Source organism: Amia ocellicauda, chromosome 2 (genome assembly GCF_036373705.1).
Source record: "Amia ocellicauda isolate fAmiCal2 chromosome 2, fAmiCal2.hap1, whole genome shotgun sequence".
Classification (NCBI taxonomy): Eukaryota; Metazoa; Chordata; class Actinopteri; order Amiiformes; family Amiidae; genus Amia; species Amia ocellicauda.
The window spans coordinates 53,517,812-53,534,711 of NC_089851.1; the positions used below are offsets into that span (position 1 = coordinate 53,517,812).

General features: G+C 46.2%; 12 non-coding genes across 12 annotated transcripts; 8 read left to right on the top strand and 4 right to left on the bottom strand.

The window, feature by feature from the left end:
• The first annotated feature begins 2,804 nt into the window (after positions 1–2,804).
• Positions 2,805–2,878, top strand: trnat-agu (transfer RNA threonine (anticodon AGU)). The gene has a single exon. It is a non-coding gene; the product is annotated as a tRNA-Thr (tRNA).
• Positions 2,879–3,283: 405 nt separating this feature from the next.
• On the top strand, positions 3,284–3,357 carry trnat-ugu (transfer RNA threonine (anticodon UGU)). The gene has a single exon. It is a non-coding gene; the product is annotated as a tRNA-Thr (tRNA).
• A 164-nt stretch (positions 3,358–3,521) lies between these two features.
• Positions 3,522–3,595, bottom strand: trnan-guu (transfer RNA asparagine (anticodon GUU)). The gene has a single exon. It is a non-coding gene; the product is annotated as a tRNA-Asn (tRNA).
• A 6,453-nt stretch (positions 3,596–10,048) lies between these two features.
• On the top strand, positions 10,049–10,122 carry trnat-agu (transfer RNA threonine (anticodon AGU)). Its single transcript has one exon. It is a non-coding gene; the product is annotated as a tRNA-Thr (tRNA).
• Positions 10,123–10,491: 369 nt separating this feature from the next.
• trnat-ugu (transfer RNA threonine (anticodon UGU)) lies at positions 10,492–10,565 on the top strand. The gene has a single exon. It is a non-coding gene; the product is annotated as a tRNA-Thr (tRNA).
• A 164-nt stretch (positions 10,566–10,729) lies between these two features.
• Positions 10,730–10,803, bottom strand: trnan-guu (transfer RNA asparagine (anticodon GUU)). Its single transcript has one exon. It is a non-coding gene; the product is annotated as a tRNA-Asn (tRNA).
• Positions 10,804–12,928: 2,125 nt separating this feature from the next.
• trnat-agu (transfer RNA threonine (anticodon AGU)) lies at positions 12,929–13,002 on the top strand. The gene has a single exon. It is a non-coding gene; the product is annotated as a tRNA-Thr (tRNA).
• Positions 13,003–13,436: 434 nt separating this feature from the next.
• Positions 13,437–13,510, top strand: trnat-ugu (transfer RNA threonine (anticodon UGU)). The gene has a single exon. It is a non-coding gene; the product is annotated as a tRNA-Thr (tRNA).
• A 164-nt stretch (positions 13,511–13,674) lies between these two features.
• Positions 13,675–13,748, bottom strand: trnan-guu (transfer RNA asparagine (anticodon GUU)). The gene has a single exon. It is a non-coding gene; the product is annotated as a tRNA-Asn (tRNA).
• Positions 13,749–15,573: 1,825 nt separating this feature from the next.
• Positions 15,574–15,647, top strand: trnat-agu (transfer RNA threonine (anticodon AGU)). The gene has a single exon. It is a non-coding gene; the product is annotated as a tRNA-Thr (tRNA).
• A 464-nt stretch (positions 15,648–16,111) lies between these two features.
• trnat-ugu (transfer RNA threonine (anticodon UGU)) lies at positions 16,112–16,185 on the top strand. The gene has a single exon. It is a non-coding gene; the product is annotated as a tRNA-Thr (tRNA).
• A 164-nt stretch (positions 16,186–16,349) lies between these two features.
• trnan-guu (transfer RNA asparagine (anticodon GUU)) lies at positions 16,350–16,423 on the bottom strand. Its single transcript has one exon. It is a non-coding gene; the product is annotated as a tRNA-Asn (tRNA).
• Between the last annotated feature and the right edge of the window lie 477 nt (positions 16,424–16,900).

Here is a 16,900-nt window from a genome sequence, read left to right on the forward strand (position 1 = left end):
ACGGCAAGGCAAGCATCTGATTGACAGTGGTCCGTGATCTGCTGTTATGCTACTATGCTACTGACCATTGGGGGAGCGATAGCAAGCAAGAGAGTTAGATAACAAGAGTCATAGATAGATAGATGGATGGATGGATGGACGGCAAGGCAAGCATCTGATTGACAGTGGTCCGTGATCTGCTGTTATGCTACAATGCCACTGACCATTGGGGGAGCGATAGCAAGCAAGAGAGTTAGATATCAAGAGTCATAGATAGATAGATAGATAGATGGATGGATGGACGGCAAGGCAAGCATCTGATTGACAGTGGTCCGTGATCTGCTGTTATGCTACTATGCTACTGACCATTGGGGGAGCGATAGCAAGCAAGAGAGTTAGATATCGAGAGTCATTGATAGATAGATAGATAGATGGATGGATGGATGGACGGAAAGGCAAGCATCTGATTGACAGTGGTCCGTGATCTGCTGTTATGCTACTTTGCTACTGACCATTGGGGGAGCGATAGCAAGCAAGAGAGTTAGATATCAAGAGTCATAGATAGATAGATAGATAGATGGATGGATGGACGGCAAGGCAAGCATCTGATTGACAGTGGTCCGTGATCTGCTGTTATGCTACTATGCTACTGACCATTGGGGGAGCGATAGCAAGCAAGAGAGTTAGATATCGAGAGTCATTGATAGATAGATAGATAGATGGATGGATGGATGGATGGCAAGGCAAGCATCTGAGTGACAGTGGTCCGTGATCTGCTGTTATGCTACTATGCTACTGACCATTGGGGGAGCGATAGCAAGCAAGAGAGTTAGATATCAAGAGTCATAGATAGATAGATAGATAGATGGATGGATGGACGGCAAGGCAAGCATCTGATTGACAGTGGTCCGTGATCTGCTGTTATGCTACTATGCTACTGACCATTGGGGGAGCGATAGCAAGAAAGAGAGTTAGATATCGAGAGTCATTGATAGATAGATAGATAGATGGATGGATGGATGGACGGCAAGGCAAGCATCTGATTGACAGTGGTCCGTGATCTGCTGTTATGCTACTATGCTACTGACCATTGGGGGAGCGATAGCAAGCAAGAGAGTTAGATATCAAGAGTCATTGATAGATAGATAGATAGATGGATGGATGGACGGCAAGGCAAGCATCTGATTGACAGTGGTCCGTGATCTGCTGTTATGCTACTATGCTACTGACCATTGGGGGAGCAATAGCAAGTAAGAGAGTTAGATATCGAGAGTCATTGATAGATAGATAGATAGATAGATGGATGGATGGATGGACGGCAAGGCAAGCATCTGATTGACAGTGGTCCGTGATCTGCTGTTATGCTACTATGCTACTGACCATTGGGGGAGCGATAGCAAGTAAGAGAGTTAGATATCGAGAGTCATTGATAGATAGATAGATAGATGGATGGATGGACGGCAAGGCAAGCATCTGATTGACAGTGGTCCGTGATCTGCTGTTATGCTACAATGCTACTGACCATTGGGGGAGCGATAGCAAGCAAGAGAGTTAGATATCAAGAGTCATAGATAGATAGATAGATGGATGGATGGATGGACGGCAAGGCAAGCATCTGATTGACAGTGGTCCGTGACCTGCTGTTATGCTACTATGCTACTGACCATTGGGGGAGCGATAGCAAGCAAGAGAGTTAGATATCGAGAGTCATTGATAGATAGATAGATAGATGGATGGATGGATGGATGGCAAGGCAAGCATCTGAGTGACAGTGGTCCGTGATCTGCTGTTATGCTACTATGCTACTGACCATTGGGGGAGCGATAGCAAGCAAGAGAGTTAGATATCAAGAGTCATAGATAGATAGATAGATAGATGGATGGATGGACGGCAAGGCAAGCATCTGATTGACAGTGGTCCGTGATCTGCTGTTATGCTACTATGCTACTGACCATTGGGGGAGCGATAGCAAGTAAGAGAGTTAGATATCGAGAGTCATTGATAGATAGATAGATAGATGGATGGATGGATGGACGGCAAGGCAAGCATCTGATTGACAGTGGTCCGTGATCTGCTGTTATGCTACTATGCTACTGACCATTGGGGGAGCGATAGCAAGCAAGAGAGTTAGATATCAAGAGTCATTGATAGATAGATAGATAGATGGATGGATGGACGGCAAGGCAAGCATCTGATTGACAGTGGTCCGTGATCTGCTGTTATGCTACTATGCTACTGACCATTGGGGGAGCGATAGCAAGTAAGAGAGTTAGATATCGAGAGTCATTGATAGATAGATAGATAGATGGATGGATGGATGGACGGCAAGGCAAGCATCTGATTGACAGTGGTCCGTGATCTGCTGTTATGCTACTATGCTACTGACCATTGGGGGAGCGATAGCAAGCAAGAGAGTTAGATATCAAGAGTCATTGATAGATAGATAGATAGATGGATGGATGGACGGCAAGGCAAGCATCTGATTGACAGTGGTCCGTGATCTGCTGTTATGCTACTTTGCTACTGACCATTGGGGGAGCGATAGCAAGCAAGAGAGTTAGATGTCAAGAGTCATAGATAGATAGATAGATAGATAGATGGATGGATGGATGGACGGCAAGGCAAGAATCTGATTGACAGTGGTCCGTGATCTGCTGTTATGCTACTATGCTACTGACCATTGGGGGAGCGATAGCAAGCAAGAGAGTTAGATATTGAGAGTCATAGATAGATGGATGGATGGATGGACGGCAAGGCAAGAACCTGATTGACAGCGGTCCGTGATCTGCTGTTATTCTACTATCAGCAGCAGCAGTGGCAGATTTGGCGCCGTGGCTTAGTTGGTTAAAGCGCCTGTCTAGTAAACAGGAGGTCCTGGGTTCAAATCCCAGCGGTGCCTTAGGCGGGCTTTCTGTGCTCCTTGCGAAGCTTGTGCTTCCGCTTTGTCGACCATCAGTTTTAGCAAGATAGGCTTATCGTAAAGCCATCAGAGGACGTAATGAACCGGAAAGCCAACTGGACAGACGCCGGTTTGTAAAGAAGAACCAGAACCCAAAGGACACGCGCTACGGCCAACGTCCAATTCCCATTGCCGCCCCTGGACAGTCGCAACAGGGAGCTTGTTGCTCCCGTCAACCTTACATTTTCACCTCTGTGTGCTTCCTTTGTTGCAGTCTGCATCCAGATTTTGTTTTGTTTTGTTTTGTTTTGTTTTGTTTTTGTTTTGTTTTGTTTTGTTTTGTTTTGTTTTGTTTTGTTTTTTGCCTTACGCCTGAGTGTAGGCACTGGGGAATGGGAGAGTCCTGGCACCGTGGCTTAGTTGGTCAAAGCGCCTGTCTTGTAAACAGGAAACCCTGGGTTCGACTCCCAGCAGTGCCTTGGTTTATGTTGGCCTAGGCAATGGAAAGGAAGTTTCTAAACGCTCAATACATTTTTGCAAGATGGCCGTCCACAGCAAGCAGCTTAAGGTTACTGTAGCCACAGTCTGGCAAGCTGTCCGCCAGAAGTAGAAACAATAACAAGGGGCGGGGGGAAAAGTGGGCCGTCCCTGGGTGGATTCGAACCACCATCCTTTTGGTTAACAGCCAAACGCGCTGACCGATTGCGCCACAGAGACAGACAGAGGTGTTGTGGTTGCTGCAGTCGTGCAGTTCCTTCACAGTTGCCAAAAATCATTTCCAGCACACGATTTTCTTTGTCGTTGAATGCAACATACGTGACCATTGGGGGAGCGATAGCAAGCAAGAGAGTTAGATATCAAGAGTCATAGATAGATAGATGGATGGGTGGATGGATGGACGGCAAGGCAAGCATCTGATTGACAGTGGTCCGTGATCTGCTGTTATGCTACTTTGCTACTGACCATTGGGGGAGCGATAGCAAGCAAGAGAGTTAGATGTCAAGAGTCATAGATAGATAGATAGATGGATGGATGGATGGACGGCAAGGCAAGCATCTGATTGACAGTGGTCCGTGATCTGCTGTTATGCTACTATGCTACTGACCATTGGGGGAGCGATAGCAAGCAAGAGAGTTAGATATCAAGAGTCATAGATAGATAGATAGATAGATGGATGGATGGACGGCAAGGCAAGCATCTGATTGACAGTGGTCCGTGATCTGCTGTTATGCTACTATGCTACTGACCATTGGGGGAGCGATAGCAAGCAAGAGAGTTAGATATCGAGAGTCATTGATAGATAGATAGATAGATGGATGGATGGATGGACGGAAAGGCAAGCATCTGATTGACAGTGGTCCGTGATCTGCTGTTATGCTACTATGCTACTGACCATTGGGGGAGCGATAGCAAGCAAGAGAGTTAGATATCAAGAGTCATAGATAGATAGATAGATAGATGGATGGATGGACGGCAAGGCAAGCATCTGATTGACAGTGGTCCGTGATCTGCTGTTATGCTACTATGCTACTGACCATTGGGGGAGCGATAGCAAGCAAGAGAGTTAGATATCGAGAGTCATTGATAGATAGATAGATAGATGGATGGATGGATGGATGGCAAGGCAAGCATCTGAGTGACAGTGGTCCGTGATCTGCTGTTATGCTACTATGCTACTGACCATTGGGGGAGCGATAGCAAGCAAGAGAGTTAGATATCAAGAGTCATAGATAGATAGATAGATAGATGGATGGATGGACGGCAAGGCAAGCATCTGATTGACAGTGGTCCGTGATCTGCTGTTATGCTACTATGCTACTGACCATTGGGGGAGCGATAGCAAGAAAGAGAGTTAGATATCGAGAGTCATTGATAGATAGATAGATAGATGGATGGATGGATGGACGGCAAGGCAAGCATCTGATTGACAGTGGTCCGTGATCTGCTGTTATGCTACTATGCTACTGACCATTGGGGGAGCGATAGCAAGCAAGAGAGTTAGATATCAAGAGTCATTGATAGATAGATAGATAGATGGATGGATGGACGGCAAGGCAAGCATCTGATTGACAGTGGTCCGTGATCTGCTGTTATGCTACTATGCTACTGACCATTGGGGGAGCGATAGCAAGTAAGAGAGTTAGATATCGAGAGTCATTGATAGATAGATAGATAGATAGATGGATGGATGGATGGACGGCAAGGCAAGCATCTGATTGACAGTGGTCCGTGATCTGCTGTTATGCTACTATGCTACTGACCATTGGGGGAGCGATAGCAAGTAAGAGAGTTAGATATCGAGAGTCATTGATAGATAGATAGATAGATGGATGGATGGACGGCAAGGCAAGCATCTGATTGACAGTGGTCCGTGATCTGCTGTTATGCTACAATGCTACTGACCATTGGGGGAGCGATAGCAAGCAAGAGAGTTAGATATCAAGAGTCATAGATAGATAGATAGATAGATGGATGGATGGACGGCAAGGCAAGCATCTGATTGACAGTGGTCCGTGATCTGCTGTTATGCTACTATGCTACTGACCATTGGGGGAGCGATAGCAAGCAAGAGAGTTAGATATCGAGAGTCATTGATAGATAGATAGATAGATAGATGGATGGATGGATGGACGGCAAGGCAAGCATCTGATTGACAGTGGTCCGTGATCTGCTGTTATGCTACTATGCTACTGACCATTGGGGGAGCGATAGCAAGTAAGAGAGTTAGATATCGAGAGTCATTGATAGATAGATAGATAGATGGATGGATGGACGGCAAGGCAAGCATCTGATTGACAGTGGTCCGTGATCTGCTGTTATGCTACAATGCTACTGACCATTGGGGGAGCGATAGCAAGCAAGAGAGTTAGATATCAAGAGTCATAGATAGATAGATAGATAGATGGATGGATGGACGGCAAGGCAAGCATCTGATTGACAGTGGTCCGTGATCTGCTGTTATGCTACTATGCTACTGACCATTGGGGGAGCGATAGCAAGCAAGAGAGTTAGATATCGAGAGTCATTGATAGATAGATAGATAGATGGATGGATGGATGGATGGCAAGGCAAGCATCTGAGTGACAGTGGTCCGTGATCTGCTGTTATGCTACTATGCTACTGACCATTGGGGGAGCGATAGCAAGCAAGAGAGTTAGATATCAAGAGTCATAGATAGATAGATAGATAGATGGATGGATGGACGGCAAGGCAAGCATCTGATTGACAGTGGTCCGTGATCTGCTGTTATGCTACTATGCTACTGACCATTGGGGGAGCGATAGCAAGTAAGAGAGTTAGATATCGAGAGTCATTGATAGATAGATAGATAGATGGATGGATGGATGGACGGCAAGGCAAGCATCTGATTGACAGTGGTCCGTGATCTGCTGTTATGCTACTATGCTACTGACCATTGGGGGAGCGATAGCAAGCAAGAGAGTTAGATATCAAGAGTCATTGATAGATAGATAGATAGATGGATGGATGGACGGCAAGGCAAGCATCTGATTGACAGTGGTCCGTGATCTGCTGTTATGCTACTATGCTACTGACCATTGGGGGAGCGATAGCAAGTAAGAGAGTTAGATATCGAGAGTCATTGATAGATAGATAGATAGATGGATGGATGGATGGACGGCAAGGCAAGCATCTGATTGACAGTGGTCCGTGATCTGCTGTTATGCTACTATGCTACTGACCATTGGGGGAGCGATAGCAAGCAAGAGAGTTAGATATCAAGAGTCATTGATAGATAGATAGATAGATGGATGGATGGACGGCAAGGCAAGCATCTGATTGACAGTGGTCCGTGATCTGCTGTTATGCTACTATGCTACTGACCATTGGGTGAGCGATAGCAAGTAAGAGAGTTAGATATCGAGAGTCATTGATAGATAGATAGATAGATAGATGGATGGATGGATGGACGGCAAGGCAAGCATCTGATTGACAGTGGTCCGTGATCTGCTGTTATGCTACTATGCTACTGACCATTGGGGGAGCGATAGCAAGTAAGAGAGTTAGATATCGAGAGTCATTGATAGATAGATAAATAGATGGATGGATGGACGGCAAGGCAAGCATCTGATTGACAGTGGTCCGTGATCTGCTGTTATGCTACAATGCTACTGACCATTGGGGGAGCGATAGCAAGCAAGAGAGTTAGATATCAAGAGTCATAGATAGATAGATAGATAGATGGATGGATGGACGGCAAGGCAAGCATCTGATTGACAGTGGTCCGTGATCTGCTGTTATGCTACTATGCTACTGACCATTGGGGGAGCGATAGCAAGCAAGAGAGTTAGATATCGAGAGTCATTGATAGATAGATAGATAGATGGATGGATGGATGGATGGCAAGGCAAGCATCTGAGTGACAGTGGTCCGTGATCTGCTGTTATGCTACTATGCTACTGACCATTGGGGGAGCGATAGCAAGCAAGAGAGTTAGATATCAAGAGTCATAGATAGATAGATAGATAGATGGATGGATGGACGGCAAGGCAAGCATCTGATTGACAGTGGTCCGTGATCTGCTGTTATGCTACTATGCTACTGACCATTGGGGGAGCGATAGCAAGTAAGAGAGTTAGATATCGAGAGTCATTGATAGATAGATAGATAGATGGATGGATGGATGGACGGCAAGGCAAGCATCTGATTGACAGTGGTCCGTGATCTGCTGTTATGCTACTATGCTACTGACCATTGGGGGAGCGATAGCAAGCAAGAGAGTTAGATATCAAGAGTCATTGATAGATAGATAGATAGATGGATGGATGGACGGCAAGGCAAGCATCTGATTGACAGTGGTCCGTGATCTGCTGTTATGCTACTATGCTACTGACCATTGGGGGAGCGATAGCAAGTAAGAGAGTTAGATATCGAGAGTCATTGATAGATAGATAGATAGATAGATAGATGGATGGATGGATGGACGGCAAGGCAAGCATCTGATTGACAGTGGTCCGTGATCTGCTGTTATGCTACTATGCTACTGACCATTGGGGGAGCGATAGCAAGCAAGAGAGTTAGATATCAAGAGTCATTGATAGATAGATAGATAGATGGATGGATGGACGGCAAGGCAAGCATCTGATTGACAGTGGTCCGTGATCTGCTGTTATGCTACTATGCTACTGACCATTGGGTGAGCGATAGCAAGTAAGAGAGTTAGATATCGAGAGTCATTGATAGATAGATAGATAGATAGATGGATGGATGGATGGACGGCAAGGCAAGCATCTGATTGACAGTGGTCCGTGATCTGCTGTTATGCTACTATGCTACTGACCATTGGGGGAGCGATAGCAAGTAAGAGAGTTAGATATCGAGAGTCATTGATAGATAGATAAATAGATGGATGGATGGACGGCAAGGCAAGCATCTGATTGACAGTGGTCCGTGATCTGCTGTTATGCTACAATGCTACTGACCATTGGGGGAGCGATAGCAAGCAAGAGAGTTAGATATCAAGAGTCATAGATAGATAGATAGATAGATGGATGGATGGACGGCAAGGCAAGCATCTGATTGACAGTGGTCCGTGATCTGCTGTTATGCTACTATGCTACTGACCATTGGGGGAGCGATAGCAAGCAAGAGAGTTAGATATCGAGAGTCATTGATAGATAGATAGATAGATGGATGGATGGATGGATGGCAAGGCAAGCATCTGAGTGACAGTGGTCCGTGATCTGCTGTTATGCTACTATGCTACTGACCATTGGGGGAGCGATAGCAAGCAAGAGAGTTAGATATCAAGAGTCATAGATAGATAGATAGATAGATGGATGGATGGACGGCAAGGCAAGCATCTGATTGACAGTGGTCCGTGATCTGCTGTTATGCTACTATGCTACTGACCATTGGGGGAGCGATAGCAAGTAAGAGAGTTAGATATCGAGAGTCATTGATAGATAGATAGATAGATGGATGGATGGATGGACGGCAAGGCAAGCATCTGATTGACAGTGGTCCGTGATCTGCTGTTATGCTACTATGCTACTGACCATTGGGGGAGCGATAGCAAGCAAGAGAGTTAGATATCAAGAGTCATTGATAGATAGATAGATAGATGGATGGATGGACGGCAAGGCAAGCATCTGATTGACAGTGGTCCGTGATCTGCTGTTATGCTACTATGCTACTGACCATTGGGGGAGCGATAGCAAGTAAGAGAGTTAGATATCGAGAGTCATTGATAGATAGATAGATAGATAGATGGATGGATGGATGGACGGCAAGGCAAGCATCTGATTGACAGTGGTCCGTGATCTGCTGTTATGCTACTATGCTACTGACCATTGGGGGAGCGATAGCAAGTAAGAGAGTTAGATATCGAGAGTCATTGATAGATAGATAGATAGATGGATGGATGGACGGCAAGGCAAGCATCTGATTGACAGTGGTCCGTGATCTGCTGTTATGCTACAATGCTACTGACCATTGGGGGAGCGATAGCAAGCAAGAGAGTTAGATATCAAGAGTCATAGATAGATAGATAGATAGATGGATGGATGGACGGCAAGGCAAGCATCTGATTGACAGTGGTCCGTGATCTGCTGTTATGCTACTATGCTACTGACCATTGGGGGAGCGATAGCAAGCAAGAGAGTTAGATATCAAGAGTCATAGATAGATAGATAGATAGATGGATGGATGGACGGCAAGGCAAGCACCTGATTGGCAGTGGTCCGTGATCTGCTGTTATGCTACAATGCTACTGACCATTGGGGGAGCGATAGCAAGCAAGAGAGTTAGATATCAAGAGTCATAGATAGATAGATAGATAGATAGATGGATGGATGGACGGCAAGGCAAGCATCTGATTGACAGTGGTCCGTGATCTGCTGTTATGCTACTTTGCTACTGACCATTGGGGGAGCGATAGCAAGCAAGAGAGTTAGATGTCAAGAGTCATAGATAGATAGATAGATGGATGGATGGATGGACGGCAAGGCAAGAATCTGATTGACAGTGGTCCGTGATCTGCTGTTATGCTACTATGCTACTGACCATTGGGGGAGCGATAGCAAGCAAGAGAGTTAGATATTGAGAGTCATAGATAGATGGATGGATGGATGGACGGCAAGGCAAGAACCTGATTGACAGCGTTCCGTGATCTGCTGTTATTCTACTATCAGCAGCAGCAGCGGCAGATTTGTCGCCGTGGCTTAGTTGGTTAAAGCGCCTGTCTAGTAAACAGGAGGTCCTGGGTTCAAATCCCAGCGGTGCCTTAGGCGGGCTTTCTGTGCTCCTTGCGAAGCTTGTGCTTCCGCTTTGTCGACCATCAGTTTTAGCAAGATAGGCTTATCGTAAAGCCATCAGAGGACGTAATGAACCGGAAAGCCAACTGGACAGACGCCGGTTTGTAAAGAAGAACCAGAACCCAAAGGACACGCGCTACGGCCAACGTCCAATTCCCATTGCCGCCCCTGGACAGTCGCAACAGGGAGCTTGTTGCTCCCGTCAACCTTACATTTTCACCTCTGTGTGCTTCCTTTGTTGCAGTCTGCATCCAGATTTTGTTTTGTTTTGTTTTGTTTTGTTTTGTTTTGTTTTTTGCCTTACGCCTGAGTGTAGGCACTGGGGAATGGGAGAGTCCTGGCACCGTGGCTTAGTTGGTCAAAGCGCCTGTCTTGTAAACAGGAAACCCTGGGTTCGACTCCCAGCAGTGCCTTGGTTTATGTTGGCCTAGGCAATGGAAAGGAAGTTTCTAAACGCTCAATACATTTTTGCAAGATGGCCGTCCACAGCAAGCAGCTTAAGGTTACTGTAGCCACAGTCTGGCAAGCTGTCCGCCAGAAGTAGAAACAATAACAAGGGGCGGGGGGAAAAGTGGGCCGTCCCTGGGTGGATTCGAACCACCATCCTTTTGGTTAACAGCCAAACGCGCTGACCGATTGCGCCACAGAGACAGACAGAGGTGTTGTGGTTGCTGCAGTCGTGCAGTTCCTTCACAGTTGCCAAAAATCATTTCCAGCACACGATTTTCTTTGTCGTTGAATGCAACATACGTGACCATTGGGGGAGCGATAGCAAGCAAGAGAGTTAGATATCAAGAGTCATAGATAGATAGATGGATGGGTGGATGGATGGACGGCAAGGCAAGCATCTGATTGACAGTGGTCCGTGATCTGCTGTTATGCTACTTTGCTACTGACCATTGGGGGAGCGATAGCAAGCAAGAGAGTTAGATGTCAAGAGTCATAGATAGATAGATAGATGGATGGATGGATGGACGGCAAGGCAAGCATCTGATTGACAGTGGTCCGTGATCTGCTGTTATGCTACTATGCTACTGACCATTGGGGGAGCGATAGCAAGCAAGAGAGTTAGATAACAAGAGTCATAGATAGATAGATGGATGGATGGATGGACGGCAAGGCAAGCATCTGATTGACAGTGGTCCGTGATCTGCTGTTATGCTACAATGCCACTGACCATTGGGGGAGCGATAGCAAGCAAGAGAGTTAGATATCAAGAGTCATAGATAGATAGATAGATAGATGGATGGATGGACGGCAAGGCAAGCATCTGATTGACAGTGGTCCGTGATCTGCTGTTATGCTACTATGCTACTGACCATTGGGGGAGTGATAGCAAGCAAGAGAGTTAGATATCGAGAGTCATTGATAGATAGATAGATAGATGGATGGATGGATGGACGGAAAGGCAAGCATCTGATTGACAGTGGTCCGTGATCTGCTGTTATGCTACTATGCTACTGACCATTGGGGGAGCGATAGCAAGCAAGAGAGTTAGATATCAAGAGTCATAGATAGATAGATAGATAGATGGATGGATGGACGGCAAGGCAAGCATCTGATTGACAGTGGTCCGTGATCTGCTGTTATGCTACTATGCTACTGACCATTGGGGGAGCGATAGCAAGCAAGAGAGTTAGATATCGAGAGTCATTGATAGATAGATAGATAGATGGATGGATGGATGGATGGCAAGGCAAGCATCTGAGTGACAGTGGTCCGTGATCTGCTGTTATGCTACTATGCTACTGACCATTGGTGGAGCGATAGCAAGCAAGAGAGTTAGATATCAAGAGTCATAGATAGATAGATAGATAGATGGATGGATGGATGGATGGACGGCAAGGCAAGCATCTGATTGACAGTGGTCCGTGATCTGCTGTTATGCTACTATGCTACTGACCATTGGGGGAGCGATAGCAAGTAAGAGAGTTAGATATCGAGAGTCATTGATAGATAGATAGATAGATGGATGGATGGACGGCAAGGCAAGCATCTGATTGACAGTGGTCCGTGATCTGCTGTTATGCTACAATGCTACTGACCATTGGGGGAGCGATAGCAAGCAAGAGAGTTAGATATCAAGAGTCATAGATAGATAGATAGATAGATGGATGGATGGACGGCAAGGCAAGCATCTGATTGACAGTGGTCCGTGATCTGCTGTTATGCTACTATGCTACTGACCATTGGGGGAGCGATAGCAAGCAAGAGAGTTAGATATCAAGAGTCATAGATAGATAGATAGATAGATGGATGGATGGACGGCAAGGCAAGCACCTGATTGGCAGTGGTCCGTGATCTGCTGTTATGCTACAATGCTACTGACCATTGGGGGAGCGATAGCAAGCAAGAGAGTTAGATATCAAGAGTCATAGATAGATAGATAGATAGATAGATGGATGGATGGACGGCAAGGCAAGCATCTGATTGACAGTGGTCCGTGATCTGCTGTTATGCTACTATGCTACTGACCATTGGGGGAGCGATAGCAAGCAAGAGAGTTAGATATCAAGAGTCATAGATAGATAGATAGATAGATGGATGGATGGACGGCAAGGCAAGCACCTGATTGGCAGTGGTCCGTGATCTGCTGTTATGCTACAATGCTACTGACCATTGGGGGAGCGATAGCAAGCAAGAGAGTTAGATATCAAGAGTCATAGATAGATAGATAGATAGATGGATGGATGGATGGACGGCAAGGCAAGCATCTGATTGACAGTGGTCCGTGATCTGCTGTTATTCTACTATCAGCAGCAGCAGCGGCAGATTTGTCGCCGTGGCTTAGTTGGTTAAAGCGCCTGTCTAGTAAACAGGAGGTCCTGGGTTCAAATCCCAGCGGTGCCTTAGGCGGGCTTTCTGTGCTCCTTGCGAAGCTTGTGCTTCCGCTTTGTCGACCATCAGTTTTAGCAAGATAGGCTTATCGTAAAGCCATCAGAGGACGTAATGAACCGGAAAGCCAACTGGACAGACGCCGGTTTGTAAAGAAGAACCAGAACCCAAAGGACACGCGCTACGGCCAACGTCCAATTCCCATTGCCGCCCCTGGACAGTCGCAACAGGGAGCTTGTTGCTCCCGTCAACCTTACATTTTCACCTCTGTGTGCTTCCTTTGTTGCAGTCTGCATCCAGATTTTGTTTTGTTTTGTTTTGTTTTGTTTTGTTTTGTTTTGTTTTGTTTTGTTTTGTTTTGTTTTGTTTTGTTTTGTTTTGTTTTGTTTTGTTTTGTTTTGTTTTTTGCCTTACGCCTGAGTGTAGGCACTGGGGAATGGGAGAGTCCTGGCACCGTGGCTTAGTTGGTCAAAGCGCCTGTCTTGTAAACAGGAAACCCTGGGTTCGACTCCCAGCAGTGCCTTGGTTTATGTTGGCCTAGGCAATGGAAAGGAAGTTTCTAAACGCTCAATACATTTTTGCAAGATGGCCGTCCACAGCAAGCAGCTTAAGGTTACTGTAGCCACAGTCTGGCAAGCTGTCCGCCAGAAGTAGAAACAATAACAAGGGGCGGGGGGAAAAGTGGGCCGTCCCTGGGTGGATTCGAACCACCATCCTTTTGGTTAACAGCCAAACGCGCTGACCGATTGCGCCACAGAGACAGACAGAGGTGTTGTGGTTGCTGCAGTCGTGCAGTTCCTTCACAGTTGCCAAAAATCATTTCCAGCACACGATTTTCTTTGTCGTTGAATGCAACATACGTGACCATTGGGGGAGCGATAGCAAGCAAGAGAGTTAGATATCAAGAGTCATAGATAGATAGATGGATGGGTGGATGGATGGACGGCAAGGCAAGCATCTGATTGACAGTGGTCCGTGATCTGCTGTTATGCTACTTTGCTACTGACCATTGGGGGAGCGATAGCAAGCAAGAGAGTTAGATGTCAAGAGTCATAGATAGATAGATAGATGGATGGATGGATGGACGGCAAGGCAAGCATCTGATTGACAGTGGTCCGTGATCTGCTGTTATGCTACTATGCTACTGACCATTGGGGGAGCGATAGCAAGCAAGAGAGTTAGATAACAAGAGTCATAGATAGATAGATGGATGGATGGATGGACGGCAAGGCAAGCATCTGATTGACAGTGGTCCGTGATCTGCTGTTATGCTACAATGCCACTGACCATTGGGGGAGCGATAGCAAGCAAGAGAGTTAGATATCAAGAGTCATAGATAGATAGATAGATAGATGGATGGATGGACGGCAAGGCAAGCATCTGATTGACAGTGGTCCGTGATCTGCTGTTATGCTACTATGCTACTGACCATTGGGGGAGCGATAGCAAGCAAGAGAGTTAGATATCGAGAGTCATTGATAGATAGATAGATAGATGGATGGATGGATGGACGGAAAGGCAAGCATCTGATTGACAGTGGTCCGTGATCTGCTGTTATGCTACTATGCTACTGACCATTGGGGGAGCGATAGCAAGCAAGAGAGTTAGATATCAAGAGTCATAGATAGATAGATAGATAGATGGATGGATGGACGGCAAGGCAAGCATCTGATTGACAGTGGTCCGTGATCTGCTGTTATGCTACTATGCTACTGACCATTGGGGGAGCGATAGCAAGCAAGAGAGTTAGATATCGAGAGTCATTGATAGATAGATAGATAGATGGATGGATGGATGGATGGCAAGGCAAGCATCTGAGTGACAGTGGTCCGTGATCTGCTGTTATGCTACTATGCTACTGACCATTGGTGGAGCGATAGCAAGCAAGAGAGTTAGATATCAAGAGTCATAGATAGATAGATAGATAGATGGATGGATGGATGGATGGACGGCAAGGCAAGCATCTGATTGACAGTGGTCCGTGATCTGCTGTTATGCTACTATGCTACTGACCATTGGGGGAGCGATAGCAAGTAAGAGAGTTAGATATCGAGAGTCATTGATAGATAGATAGATAGATGGATGGATGGACGGCAAGGCAAGCATCTGATTGACAGTGGTCCGTGATCTGCTGTTATGCTACAATGCTACTGACCATTGGGGGAGCGATAGCAAGCAAGAGAGTTAGATATCAAGAGTCATAGATAGATAGATAGATAGATGGATGGATGGACGGCAAGGCAAGCATCTGATTGACAGTGGTCCGTGATCTGCTGTTATGCTACTATGCTACTGACCATTGGGGGAGCGATAGCAAGCAAGAGAGTTAGATGTCAAGAGTCATAGATAGATAGATAGATGGATGGATGGATGGACGGCAAGGCAAGAATCTGATTGACAGTGGTCCGTGATCTGCTGTTATGCTACTATGCTACTGACCATTGGGGGAGCGATAGCAAGCAAGAGAGTTAGATATTGAGAGTCATAGATAGATGGATGGATGGATGGACGGCAAGGCAAGAACCTGATTGACAGCGTTCCGTGATCTGCTGTTATTCTACTATCAGCAGCAGCAGCGGCAGATTTGTCGCCGTGGCTTAGTTGGTTAAAGCGCCTGTCTAGTAAACAGGAGGTCCTGGGTTCAAATCCCAGCGGTGCCTTAGGCGGGCTTTCTGTGCTCCTTGCGAAGCTTGTGCTTCCGCTTTGTCGACCATCAGTTTTAGCAAGATAGGCTTATCGTAAAGCCATCAGAGGACGTAATGAACCGGAAAGCCAACTGGACAGACGCCGGTTTGTAAAGAAGAACCAGAACCCAAAGGACACGCGCTACGGCCAACGTCCAATTCCCATTGCCGCCCCTGGACAGTCGCAACAGGGAGCTTGTTGCTCCCGTCAACCTTACATTTTCACCTCTGTGTGCTTCCTTTGTTGCAGTCTGCATCCAGATTTTGTTTTGTTTTGTTTTGTTTTGTTTTGTTTTGTTTTGTTTTGTTTTGTTTTGTTTTGTTTTGTTTTGTTTTGTTTTGTTTTGTTTTGTTTTGTTTTGTTTTGTTTTGTTTTGTTTTGTTTTGTTTTGTTTTTTGCCTTACGCCTGAGTGTAGGCACTGGGGAATGGGAGAGTCCTGGCACCGTGGCTTAGTTGGTCAAAGCGCCTGTCTTGTAAACAGGAAACCCTGGGTTCGACTCCCAGCAGTGCCTTGGTTTATGTTGGCCTAGGCAATGGAAAGGAAGTTTCTAAACGCTCAATACATTTTTGCAAGATGGCCGTCCACAGCAAGCAGCTTAAGGTTACTGTAGCCACAGTCTGGCAAGCTGTCCGCCAGAAGTAGAAACAATAACAAGGGGCGGGGGGAAAAGTGGGCCGTCCCTGGGTGGATTCGAACCACCATCCTTTTGGTTAACAGCCAAACGCGCTGACCGATTGCGCCACAGAGACAGACAGAGGTGTTGTGGTTGCTGCAGTCGTGCAGTTCCTTCACAGTTGCCAAAAATCATTTCCAGCACACGATTTTCTTTGTCGTTGAATGCAACATACGTGACCATTGGGGGAGCGATAGCAAGCAAGAGAGTTAGATATCAAGAGTCATAGATAGATAGATGGATGGGTGGATGGATGGACGGCAAGGCAAGCATCTGATTGACAGTGGTCCGTGATCTGCTGTTATGCTACTTTGCTACTGACCATTGGGGGAGCGATAGCAAGCAAGAGAGTTAGATGTCAAGAGTCATAGATAGATAGATAGATGGATGGATGGATGGACGGCAAGGCAAGCATCTGATTGACAGTGGTCCGTGATCTGCTGTTATGCTACTATGCTACTGACCATTGGGGGAGCGATAGCAAGCAAGAGAGTTAGATAACAAGAGTCATAGATAGATAGATGGATGGATGGATGGACGGCAAGGCAAGCAT